The 13,236-nt window shown below is 37.0% G+C and overlaps 1 protein-coding gene across 4 annotated transcripts in view; it reads left to right on the top strand.

The window, feature by feature from the left end:
* The window catches only part of HDAC9 (histone deacetylase 9), a 911,013-nt gene that overhangs the window by 780,840 nt on the left and 116,937 nt on the right, over positions 1-13,236 (top strand). The gene's annotated exons all lie outside the window — the stretch shown is intronic.

Genomic DNA, 13,236 nt, shown 5'->3' with positions numbered 1-13,236 from the left:
CTAAAAGTTGCTATGGAGCTGACCTCCTTGTGGGCACCCACTGGAACTATAAGGAAGGGTGTATTTTATTGAGCAATCACAGGCAATTTTGAAGGGGTTCAAGAAGAATCAATAGTTCTAGTGCATTATGCTGGCAAAGACCCTTGCCTGCTCTCCACACCCTTGTAGCTCAGCCTCGGTTCTCTAGGACGTGATCTTTTGTTAATTGGATAGTAGCAGAGCAAAGTCAGGACTACTGATCCTTTCCAGCTCTAGTCCTTACAAATATGGAAAGACTGATTTAGTAATGCTTATAAAACCAAATACATAACAGCCCCTTTATGTTACTGGACTCACATTTGAAATCATAATAAAATATTTCTTGAGAACCACTGTTGCAAACTTAAAGACACATTTTTGGCATATTAAAATTCACGATATTTCTATGCTTTTATACAATAATGACTGGGAAGGAACGTATATACATTACATTCTACATTTCTCAGCAAAAGAGTGTTTGCTTCAATACAATTTTAATATTAACTCTTAATGACTTCTAGCAACTCCAAACTAAGCATGTTTCAACATTTTGTTGTTGGTTTTTCTAGACTAGATTTCAGTACAGAGTTTAACAAAAGCAAAATCTGTTAATTCTATTGTCATTGTTTTATATATTGTAATTATATGCTGTTTTGATAAACTAGCAATCTTACCATTTTGCCCAGCTCCCTATGCTTGCGTATAGGATTTTGCCTAGGGAGGTGGCATCATTCTCTATTCAGAGGCGTTCCAAATATAATAATATAAATATACTAATACTATTCTCACAGACAATGTCCCAAAGTGAGGAAGAGACACTGTTGAGAAAAATTTCTCTCTCAACTCAGCTCAGAGACACATTGGGCAATATCTCAGAATTAGTCAGAAATGTTACTGGCTACATGACACATCTTAGGCAAGGAAAGTCCCTCATTGCCTTCAAGTATTCATTATTTTTTAAACACATAGCATTTAAAATTAGCATTGGCTTCTTAAGCACTAAAGCAATATAAACTTACTAAATGTCATATTTGAAACTCTAATTAAAAGAATACACTTTCTGGACCAGGAATATATACGAGTGCACACACACATACATATTCCTAGTTATAATATATTGCGTTATATTATGATATATATGTGCTATTTGTATGTGGGTTCCTTATTCTCATCAATGATTCATTTAAAAGCACAGAGTACTATAATTAGGATTGCTATTTTGATGTAGTGAAATGATATGGACTCACAATGTCACATTTAGAGCTCCAATCTCTTTAGAAGTGATAATTCTGCCCCCAAAATATAGCTCATACAAACTTTGTTCTTGCAGTGAAATAGTTTGCTCTCCACTCTAGGGTCTAGCGTCATCAAAGGAAAGACATACTTTAGAATCGATCTGAAAGGCCAGGGGCAAATCAGTAGATATGTAGGCAAAGATTTTGATCAGCAAGGATGCTGAGCTTCAGGCAACAACTTTTCTTATCAAATGCAAGAGAAAGAGAATATGAAGGGGGGAAAAAGTGTCCCTTTGGTGTATTAGATCTGGAACACAGAAAAATCATAGAATAATAGAGCCGCATGTGACTTTAGAGTTAATCTAAATGAATCCCCCCAGTCTCATATAATAGTTGAAACTAAGACAATTTACTAAGGTTACCCAAGTGGAGGCAGTGCCAAGAACAGAAATTGAATATCTTGAGTTGGAATCAAGTGATTTTTCTAACCCCCTACAATTGTACACTGAAGCCAGATAATTCAATTTTGAGATGGCACACAGTAGAAATCATTGCAGAATTTAACCCCCTTTTTGAAGACTTTTGGAGAAACTTCACCTTTCCCCCTCTCCATCTGGTTCATACAGTGTTCCAATGCTCATCAAAGCAAGACGGTTAGAGAATAATGTTTTCCTTTATACTGACAGAGTTCCCATTTGGATAATTAATTTGTAAAAATACAGAAAAAAAAAAACCTAGCTAGCTTAGAAGCATATCTAAATCAATGAATAAAAATAAGGGCAAGATAAGAGGAAATTCATTTTGAGAAGAATTATGAAGACAGAAAGAGAAAAGCTATGTAGATTCAGGGGAATGCAATAAACAAAACATATAAAAAAAAAAGAAGCCATATCATATATATGTCACATTTTCTGAAGGTGTGAAAGTTTTTTAGCCCAATTTTTTCCTTTTCTCCTCATTACAGTAGTATAATTTCTAGATTAAAAATGAATTAAATGAGCATTTGCATATTCTTGTAATTATCATCCCCATTCTGCTTTTGTGTCTGAAGAAATTTGGAACCAGCTGGACAAGAGAGGAAAGGACGATTTTCTGATGTTTGCATTTAAAGCAAAGGCTCATGAACAGTGAATCCACAGTAGAAATGTGAATGGCCTTTCACTAAAAGAGGGATTTTACATATATTTGTGAAAAGTGCAGAGGCTGAGGAAGAGTGAGGCACCAAGAAAATCTGACCTGCAAACACGAAAAACCAGAGAGGGCATCACTGGGTATAACATTCAACAACTATTTATTGAGTATCCACCATCTGCTAGACTTTAGCTTGTCAAACCCACGGGCCATGGGCCACATGGGGTCCAGGACGGCTTTGAATGTGGCCCAGGATGGCTTTGAATGTGGCCCAACACAAATTTGTAAATTTTCTTAAAATATTTTTTTTAATTTTATTTTTTAGTTCAGCAGCTATTGTTAGTGTATTTTATATGTGGCCCAAGGCAATTCTTTGTCTTCTAATGTGGCCCAGGGAAGCCAAAAGATATGGCACCCCTGTTTGGACACTCTTTTAGGTCCCCAAAATACATCTGTGAACAAAAAGACAAACATTTCTTCCCTAGAGAACTTGCATTTAGTGGGAAGAAGCAATGAAAAAATAAACATTGGACATAATATATAAGTAAATCATGTATGACTTTGGAAGGTAAGTGTTATGGTGAAAAAGAACCAGAAGAGAAGAGTTAGGAATGACAGAGGTGGGGTAGGCGTGGGAAGAGTTGTCAGGAGAAGGTCTTACTGAAAAGATAATAGACGAGTAAAGGTTTGAATGAGGCAAAGGAGTTAGGCCTCTGGGGAAAATCATTCAGGCGAAGGGAACAGCCAGTGTGAACTCTCCATGGCCACTGTGAGTACTGCTACAATGAGCATGGGAGTACAAATATCTCTTTGAGATTCTGATTTCAATTCTTTTGGATAAACATCCAGAAGTGGGATTGCTGGATCATATGGCATTTGTATTATATATTTTTTAAGGAAGCTTGCACTGTTTTACATAGTAACTGCATCATTTTACATTCTCACCAACAGTGTACAAGTGTTCCAATTTCTTCGTATTAAACAACTTATGTGTCTCTGGATGGATGAATGGATAAAGAAAATGTGGTATATAGATACAATGGAATATTATTCAGCCTTACAAATGAAGGGATCCTGCCATATGTAGCAACATGGATGAACCCAGAGAACATTATGTTGAGTGAAATAAAGCAGAATCAGGACAAATACTGCATGATTTCACTTACATGAGGTATCTAAAATAGTCAAACTCATAGAAGCAGACAGTGCAATGGTTGCCAGGGACTGGGACCAGGGGAAAATGGGGAGTTGCTCAAAGGATATAAAGTTTCAGTTATGTAGGATGATGAAGTTCTAGGGATCTGCTGTTTAACATTGTACCTACAGGTAACATTGTATTACACTCTTAAAAGTTGTTTAAGAGGGTGGATCTCATGTTGAGGATTCTTACCACAATTAAAAAAAAAAAAGAAAGAAAGAAACTAAGAGGATTGGGAGTAAACAAATATTTTATCACCCTTGAACCTCCCAAAATCCTCTACTTACAGAGACAGAAATTGGAATGGTGGTTGCCAGGGGCTTGGAGGAAGGGGAAATGGGAAGTTATTGAGTTACTGTTTGATGGTTACAGAGTTTCTCTGGAAAGATGAAAAAGTTCTGGAGTTGGAATGGTGGTGATGGTTGCAAAACAGTGAGAATATATTTAATGCTGCCAAACTTAAATGGTTAAATACTTGAAATAGTTAAAGTAGTACATGTTATTTAATGTACATTTTACCACAATAAAAATTGTAGTTGTTAAAAAAAATCCCTTTGACCAGAGTGTGTCAGGCATATTTGTGAATAGAGTCCTGGCCAAGCTTCACTGACCAGAGACTCATGGGTCATTTAAACAAACAAAACAACAACAACAAAATTTGCTTTCACCAGAAGAGAAATGATGAGGATCTGATTAAACATGTTAAGCTGGTCAGCTGCCATTTTGAGAACAGAGTACAAGAGTAAAGAGGTAGTATGGGCCCCTCCGAGGAGGTCACGGCTGTGATCCAGGTGAGCAGTAAAGTTGGCACAAGCCAGGGTGAGAACAGTGGAAGTGTAGGAACGTGGTAATTTCTGGATATATTTTGAAAGTTTGACAATAGGATTCCTTGGAAGATTGGCTATGGGTTTGAGAAGAAGACAGGGAGCTGCCAAAGATGAAAAATTGAGGCAATAAAAAAGGGGGTGGTAAAAGAGAGAAGGGGGCAATGTGTGTGTGTTGGGGGTGTGAAGAGTTGGAGGGTGAATGCTAAGGAAGAAGAACAGGACTTATTCAGGTCTGGGCTGGTGGAGCTAGAGGAGAACATCAATTATACCTGGTGTGCTTAGAGCTCCTAGCACTGACGCTTTTCCACAAATGCCCATGGTAAACCTTCATTTAGTGCCCCCCACAAGGACCCTACTGGGCCTGTGGTGTGTGAGGCGCTGGGGGCTGTTCTGCAGCACCAGCAGCCACAACAGCTGCCTGGAATCTGTATAGAAACAGTTCTTTGATGTGCTGCCTTCACCACTTTGCTTGGGAGCATCTTTTCCTTGTACTTCATGCACAAACATAGGTGAATGCATGAAAAAATGTGCAGTCTATAATGTGCATTTTTGTTTTTGCCAGAAAAACCTAAAAGAAATAAAAGTTCTTGTACCATTTGAAAAGGTATAATTTTATAATATGATGCTTTCATGCAATGACATACAATTAGACTATAGAGAAAAAAGGTAGGTTTGGATTTTCACCTATAATTTACATTTGCATGATTATAATATGCTATTATAAATTATACAGAGGATCAGAATCTGCTGTCTCAGAGGTGACATATAAGATCATATAACTGCCTACTCAAAACTTTTGAGTTTCCACTCTTGTTCAGAATGAAATCCAGTGTCCTCACAATGGCCTACGAGATGCTACATGAACTGGCTTTATGCCACCTTTCTGATCCCATTTCCAACCATCTTTCCTTTCATTCACTTTGTGTGAGCCACAGTGACATTCTTTTGATGCCCTGAATATGTGGAAGACCCTTCCACTTCAGGGCTATGTCCACCTCAGAATGGCCTTCTCTAGATACCCCTGTCTCAACGTGTACCACCCCCGTGACTTTCTGTACAATTTGTTTTTCACCTTAGTCTTTATTACATGCTTACTTGTTTATTTATATAGTGTCTTGCCATGAAGGCAAGAGATCAGGGGCTTTGCTGTGAACCCTGGCCTATAACTGATGTCCTAACTCACTTTACACATCCTCTCTGGTGGACTTTCACATTGTTTCTTCCTTGTTGGTTGCCCGCTCTCCTCTGTCCCTCAGTACATTGTGTGCGCCTGGGTTTGTTTTCCACCTGCCTTTCCTGCTAACCTATGACCTTTTTGAAGGCAGAGTTACAACATATTTGCATTTTTGAATCCCAGCACCATCCCAGTGCTTCCCATATGGCAGGGACTCAATAAATTACTTCTAAATGAATATAAAAATATTGTTGAGTAACTTTATAAGTTAAGATGTTGTGATATTTGCTTTATAATTTTGAGTTGCAGGCTGTGGAACCAAGCCAGAGTTCTGCTCCTATGGGAGTTCCCTTCTTGCAACTGAGCACGTCAAATGAGTGGGTAGCATCTTATACCGTTCACTCAGCACATGCTGGGGTGAGTCATGGGAAATTACTAGTGTGGTTCAACTTAAGGACAACACTTGACTCAATGTCAGTACAACCAATTGTTTGGCCATTGACTAGAGACGAAATAGTTCCAGAAATCCGATTCTGAGGAAGTTCAGAATCAGAATCAATTGTTCCAAATCTCATGGAAAGAAATTTAAGGTGGAATTCTTTTCTGCTTATGGTGTTTAGCATCTAGTCACATGATTGATATCTCTTTATGTTAGTGGTAGTACTCTTTTTGTCTCCTTTTATTTTTATAAGTTTAGTTTATTCTCACTAGCATGGGTTTCACCAGGGGTGGAGACTGCAGGGAACAAGGAAGAGGGTTGTTCTTCAAGAAGAGCATGACAGAATAACCACTGGTAGGTGAGGACAAAAAAGCATATATGCCATTGTTATTGCTTCAATCATGTGTTTTCTAGCAAAGCAATGTAGGTGCAAATCACCAGTGAATCCTCTTTATTCTCCTATGATGGCATATCTACTACTTCGTCCCATGCCTCATTCTTTCTTTGATACACTTTCTTGCTTTGCAAAAGTACATTGTCAAGTAAGTTATTCAGAAAGGGTGCATTGAAAATAAATTTCTGAGCCCTAATATGTTTTAAAGTATTTTTATTTAAGTCACATACTTAAATACTAGTATGTGATGGCTGCAAGCAGCATTAAAGTCTAAAAATAATTTTCCCTCAGAATGTAAAAACATTCAGTGTTACTGATTAGGACTCTGCTGTCAATATCATTTTCTGATTCTTTGAGGACACGTTTTTTCTTTTTAAGGCTCTCTTAGGATCTGACAAGTGTGTATTTTTTAAAAAATACATAGAGCTTCACACTGGTTGGACTAATCAAATTCATATACTTGAGTATTTTTAGTTCCGAAAAATTATCTTCTGTTGTAAGTTGATCATTTCCTCTCCTCTCTTTTCTTGGGTCTCTCAGGGACTCCTATTATTTAAATATAGGACTTCTGCAATGACCTTCTGTGCCTTATATTTTCCCATGTATTTTATACTTTACCTATTTGCTTCCTCTTCTGGGCAATTTCTTCAATTTTATTTCTTCAGATCGTCTACTAATTTTTTAAGTTATGCAATTTTAGTTTTTATCTTTAAGTACTTCACTTGTTCTTTGATTGTTTTTTTTCATAACAGAGTGTCTTTGTTTTAAGGCTAAAATATTTTCCAGCATTTCTTTGAAATTATTATGTTTGTTGTCTGAACTTTCTCTGTTTCATTTAGCGTCTTCTATATATATGTTTGTTTTAATCTTTTTTTTCTTTCATACAACATGGTCTTCTTATATGCCAGGTAATCCCTGATTTTCCACTCATATTTAAGAAAGTAGTAGCAGGTACCAGTTTTCCCTGTGGTTGCATAAATGGGTCAATTGAGTGTGTGTGGACTGTCAAACCCCACGTTAGTGTTAGCGTTCTAGAAGATAGCAGCTCTTGGTCTGTGGATCCCCATAAATGACAAAATAAGGAGAACTGCGTGTTAGAGTCCCAGTATCTGCATTAGAAGTCTTAGCTTTTTTCACACACATACATACTTTTCTTTAAGAAAGAGGCAATGCGACTTTGTTGCTTGGTTGCTGGCATCAAGGAAAGGTAATTAAGGCATTGGGATGTAGTCTGATATTCTTAACCGACTGACACTTTTTAAATTTCTTGTTTTAAGTCCTGCCTCTTTTCCGTCACCATACCCACTTCCTCAGTGGTGTATATGGTGTTAGGACATATATTAGTTTTTTTCCACAGTTCCTGGCTCATAACTCCCGTAGTTCTTGCTACAGTTTTTTTTCCTAGTAGGTTGGTGCAAAAGTAGTTGTGTTTTTTGCCGTTAAAAGTAATGTCGTTAAAAGTAGTATAATGTGGGGTGTGTTAGGCCTCAGAGGCAGGCCTCTGATCTTCTCCTGTTCTCCTTTCACCTGTCCCAAGGCAGGACTCTACTCTTCCCACCCTTCTTATTATAGGTCTAAAGACTCTCTGGAATGAAGGAATGCTGAGTGTCCTGAAACTTTCATAAAAACTCAAGAGGACTGGTTTGGAGAGATTCCAAATAGCTGGAATGTAGAGGTTCCTGGAGGGTGGCATTCCCAGAGAGGGCATGGAGACTCCATACGCCTTCCCCCATACCTTGTCTTATGCATCTCTTCATCTGTAGCCTTTGAATGTCCTTTATAATAAAGTTAATGTCAGTAAGTGCTTTTCTGAGTTCTGTGAAGCAGCTCTAGCAAATTAATCCAACTCAAAGAGGGGGGCATGGGAACCTCAAATTGAAGGGAAATTCCTGGGCTCACAATTGGTATGTGTGTGTGTGTGTGTGTGTGTGTGTGTGTGCGTGCGTGCAGTGGGGGAAGGGCCTTGGGAGAGTTGTCTTGGTCTGGATCTGTGTCCCACCAAATCTCATGTCAAAATGTAATCCTTAATGCTGGAGGTAGGGCTTGGTGGGAGGTGACTGGATCATGGGGGTGGTTTCTTATGGTTTAGCACCACTCACCTAGTGCTGTTCTCATGATAGAGTTCTCATGAAATCTGGTTGTTTGAAAGTAGCACCTCCTCCTTCTCTCTCTTCCTCCTACTCTGCCATGTTTGTAAGTTTCCTGAGGCCTCCCCAGAAGCCAAGCAGATGCCAGCGTCATGCTTCCTATACAGCCTGCAGAACTGTGAGCCAATTAAAGCTCTTTTCTTTATAAATTACCCAGTCTCAGGTATTTCTTCATAGCAGTGTAAGAACAGACTAATAAAGAGACTGAGTCCTCAACTTGTGGGATCTACACTATCTCCAGGTAGATAGTGCTGAAACTGAATTGGAGGACACCCAGCAGACATCCACTGCTTGGTGTGTGGAGAAAAGCACCCACCTTTGATCAGACGTCTTTGAATACAGACCCACCTTTGAATACAGACGTCTTCTGTATTGAAGATTATTGTGGTCGTGTGAGAGCAGAGAAAAAACACTGGTTTAGAGAGTTTTCCTGACACAGGCTCAATTGGATGGAGTGTCTGTCATCTCTTCTGTGGTCCCATGAATGCATATGCAAAGCAGTAGCTTTATTTTTTGTTTTTTTGTTTTTTTTTTTTAGTGTGCTTCCAGTCAGTTTCCTTATTCTGGAAATTTGTTAGAAATTTGTTTGGTAGCAATGGTCCTTACCTTCTTTAATTGCTATAATTTTATTTATTTTGATATTCTGATACTTGTTAGCATTTTATTTTGAAATAATATTGAAATTACAGAAAAAGCTGTCAAAATAGGACAGAGTTCCTGTACGCCAACACGCAGTGTACCCTAATATTAAAAACTTACATAATCATAGTATAGTTATAAAAATTAAGAAAGTAATATGTGTACAGTGCTTTTATCTAAACTACAGATTTTATCTGGGACTGCAAATTTTCCACTGATGTCCTGTTTCTGTCCCAGAATCCATTCCAGCATACTGCATTGCCCTTAGACGTCATGCCTCCTCAATCTCCTCCAATCTGTAGCAAGTCCTTAATATTCCCTTGTTTTTTATGGCCATTACTTTTGAAGAATACTGGTCACTTATTTTGTCAAATATTCCTCAATTTAAATTTGTTTAATATTTCCTCATTATGAGCTTTGAAGTTATATGCTTTTAGTAAAAATGCCATAGGACTGCTTTGCCTTTAATGCATCATATCAGGGAGTATTGATGCTGGTATGTCCAATCATAGGAGATGTTAACTTTATTCAGGTAGTGTCTGAAGTTTTCTTCATTTCAAATTTCTATTATTTTCCTTTTTAGTACCTTGAAGAAGATACTTTGGGATTATGCAAGTAAAATGAATGATTGTCCGCAAACTTTTGTCCACTAATCTTATTTATTATCATTATTATTGTTATTAGTATTTTTTGAGACAGGGTCTTGCTACGTCACCTAGGCTGGAGTGCAGTAGCATGATCGTAACTCATTGCAGTCTCAAACTCCTAGGCTCAAACAATCCTCCTGTCTCAATCTCCCGAGTCATTGGAATTACAGGCACACACCATGCGTGGCTAATCTTTTTTGGAGAGATGGGGTCTCTCTGTGTTACCCTGGGTGGAACCCCTAAGCTCAAGCAATTCTCCTGCCTTGGCTTCTCAAAGTGCTGGGATTATAGCCATGAGCTGCAATGCCTGGCTCCACTAATTTTGGTATCCATCCTTGAATCTTGCCTGCATCAATTATTTCTGTCTTGTTCCAATGGTAATTATATATTTTCCTCAATTCTTCTACATTTATTAGATGATATTTTTCTGTAAGAAAGAGCTATTTTCTCTCCTTTCTGTTCAATTATTATGTATTCACTATGGACTTGGTGTTTGATTGTTTGGATTATAATCCAATACTATCATTGTTTATTTTGCTCCTCAAATTGTTTCAGCTTTGGCCATTGAAAGTGCTTTCATATTGGTTCACAGGTCCTACTGACATGTCCATGTCTCTTTTTAAGCATTTTGTTGATTTCTGTCACCACAAGATATTCCAGAGTCATGTAGTATTTTCCCTAATGCAGTGCTGGAATCAACCACTTCTCCAAGGATCTCTGGGTCCTTTTATTGGAGATTGATATGAGAAAGTAAGATCTGGGTATTAACTCTGCTCCTTGTCACTGGGGTGCCATTGCTTTTAGGAAATATATACTAACCCATGGATACAGTCATCTAAATTATTCATCTGTTATATATTAAGAACCATGAGTTCATATGTATCTTCCTATACTTTCTTTTCAGTGGGATATTGGAAAAGATGAGAGGCAAACATGTATTCTTTGTCTGCTAACTTTAATCAGAAATCCCAATTCTTCAGATAAAATTTTAAATCAGTGCTTTCAAAGATTTTTTTTAATAAAAATTACATTGTTTTTCCTACTTCGTACCTTCAAATACATTATTCAATCTTTCAGACACAATAGATCTTTTTGAATACAAATTAATCTAGACTGGCATAAATAGAACAGTGAACACTTCCATGGACATTCATAAAGTCATTGCCAAAATAAAGAGATCTATGGAGTCTCAGTTTCATTCATTTATCAGAGAGGAGAGCAAGAGTTTAATGCTGACAATAGGAAAATAAATAATATTCAGTTCAAAATTGAGCACATCTTTAGACCAAGATGGTGTTTGCAACATAGTAGACACTCAATATATACTTGCTGAAATGAATGAATGAACCTTACCAATGTCACCATCCATAACCATCTGTTGCTATGTAGTTCTTCAATTTAATGGAAAACACACAGCATGCATTGCAGCATGATGCCTCTGTTCTCATCATACTTCACAAATTGATTCAGCAAACAGCTTCCACCCAGACATAATTCTAGGCATGTATATTTTTAAGTGAAAGGATTCTATCAGGTGATGTATCCTTTTTATAAATTTTCCATCTTTTTCTTACTTTTTGGAATGAGTTCAAGTATATAGGATTAGGCCTATAAGGTGAAGGAATTTGAAAACCCACAGGAAATTAGAAAACACATTGTGTTTGTGAATTCAGAAGTGACCTACATAGCAAATGTGCAATTTGCTTCAGATAGAAACCAGTAGATCCCGTATATTCAGAGATATGTGGCATAGAGAGCTATAGTTCCCCTGTAAGTGGGTAAGATGTCTTTATTAACAAAATACTTGCATTCATCATATTTAAGAAAAGGGCACTGTAAAGGTGAATGGGGCTTTTTGACCACTGATTCACGATAGGAAGATTGGAAAAATAAGCTGACTGTTGGTATTTTCTGCTTTTTCAGTTAGTTTCTTCAAGAAGAGAGAGAAAAATTCACTTGCTTTTTGTGGCTTCTCTGCAGGCACTTATACTCTGTAGATCATCTCTATGTTTTCAATGTTCTAAAATTACGTGGGCAATCTTGTCTCCTCTCCTGTCTTTTTGTACTTCAAAAATATGTACCTATATTTAATATCCATGGGTCTCTTAGAGAGAAGCCTTTACGGAAAAGATAGTATGTGAGTTGTGCCTTGAAGGATGGGTAAATAGTGGGGGGAAAATGAGGGAAGGATGACCTTCTGATAGAGGGAAAAGAGATGGAAAATTGATTGCTATGATGCTTATGATTGCATAGACAATCTGGTTCAATCATCTACTTACTGAATTTTGTAGAAGCATCCATTCTCTAAGGGAGTACATAGGATTAATAAAATTAAATTGAGTATCTTGGTAAAGCACTCTTAATTCTTTGAAAAAACTTGTTCCAATCTCTAATATCCCAACATACACCACAATACTATTTCACTCATGAAAAATAGTGAATTTATTATATGTGACACTTAATGACAACCATAATGAAAGGTTTGTAATTACTGGGATGGGGAAGAATCTAGTATAGCTCCTGATAATGTAGCTGTATTCGAAATTTTTAATTTTTATTGAAGAAAAAACATAATACAATTGTGTATAGTAAATAAAATTAGGTTTTCACTTAGTTTTACTGATGAGCCAATTCAGATTTATGTGGTTTACCAGTTGTTGGAAGGACTACTGTGGAAGTTACTTACATGTATACTTATGAACTTGAAGGATAGAATTTTTATGACAGTAGTGGATTCATTAGGAAAAATATTTCAATCATTTACATTTCTAGGTAAGTTTCAACTAAATATTTTTATTGTATAACTGCAACAACTTCTTGTTTATGATATGCAATAACATTTTTTAAATATAAAATTAATATGTAATCATTGTAGAAAGTCTGGAAAACTTACAAACATAAAAATTAAAGTAATTATGTCATTATTGAAGGATAACTATTTTAATATTTGTTTTAGTTATCTCTCACAAACACACAAGAGTAATTGTACTGCTTTTTAAATTCATTATAGCGTGCAGTTTCCCCATTTCAGTAAATAGTTTTTGAAATTTGAATTTTTATGATGGCATACTGGTCTTCAAGCCTATGTTAAAAATTTTATAAAGCCCAGTTGCATCCATTAGTCATTCGTTCTCAAAGCTAGCAATGATGAGAAAGGGGTTTGGGAGCCCTGAAGTTGAGAAGGGAAGTGTTGAAGTGTTTGACTGGGGCCAGCAGGGGTTGCTGTCATGGATGAGGCTGCCGCATTCCTGGTGTGTCTGACTTTGGACTCACTTAACATTGTAGTCTGGATTCTATTAAGGGAACTTTGTGTTTCTCCTTTGCAAGAGTCACCCCCTACCATGATAAATATTTAAAAATGTTTTTTTTTTTCAAGTTGGGAAAGCA

The sequence above is a fragment of the Pongo pygmaeus genome, chromosome 6, assembly GCF_028885625.2.
Source record: "Pongo pygmaeus isolate AG05252 chromosome 6, NHGRI_mPonPyg2-v2.0_pri, whole genome shotgun sequence".
Taxonomy (NCBI): Eukaryota; Metazoa; Chordata; class Mammalia; order Primates; family Hominidae; genus Pongo; species Pongo pygmaeus.
The sequence above is the reverse complement of the archived record's forward strand: the minus strand, read 5'-3'. Positions and strand labels throughout refer to the sequence as shown.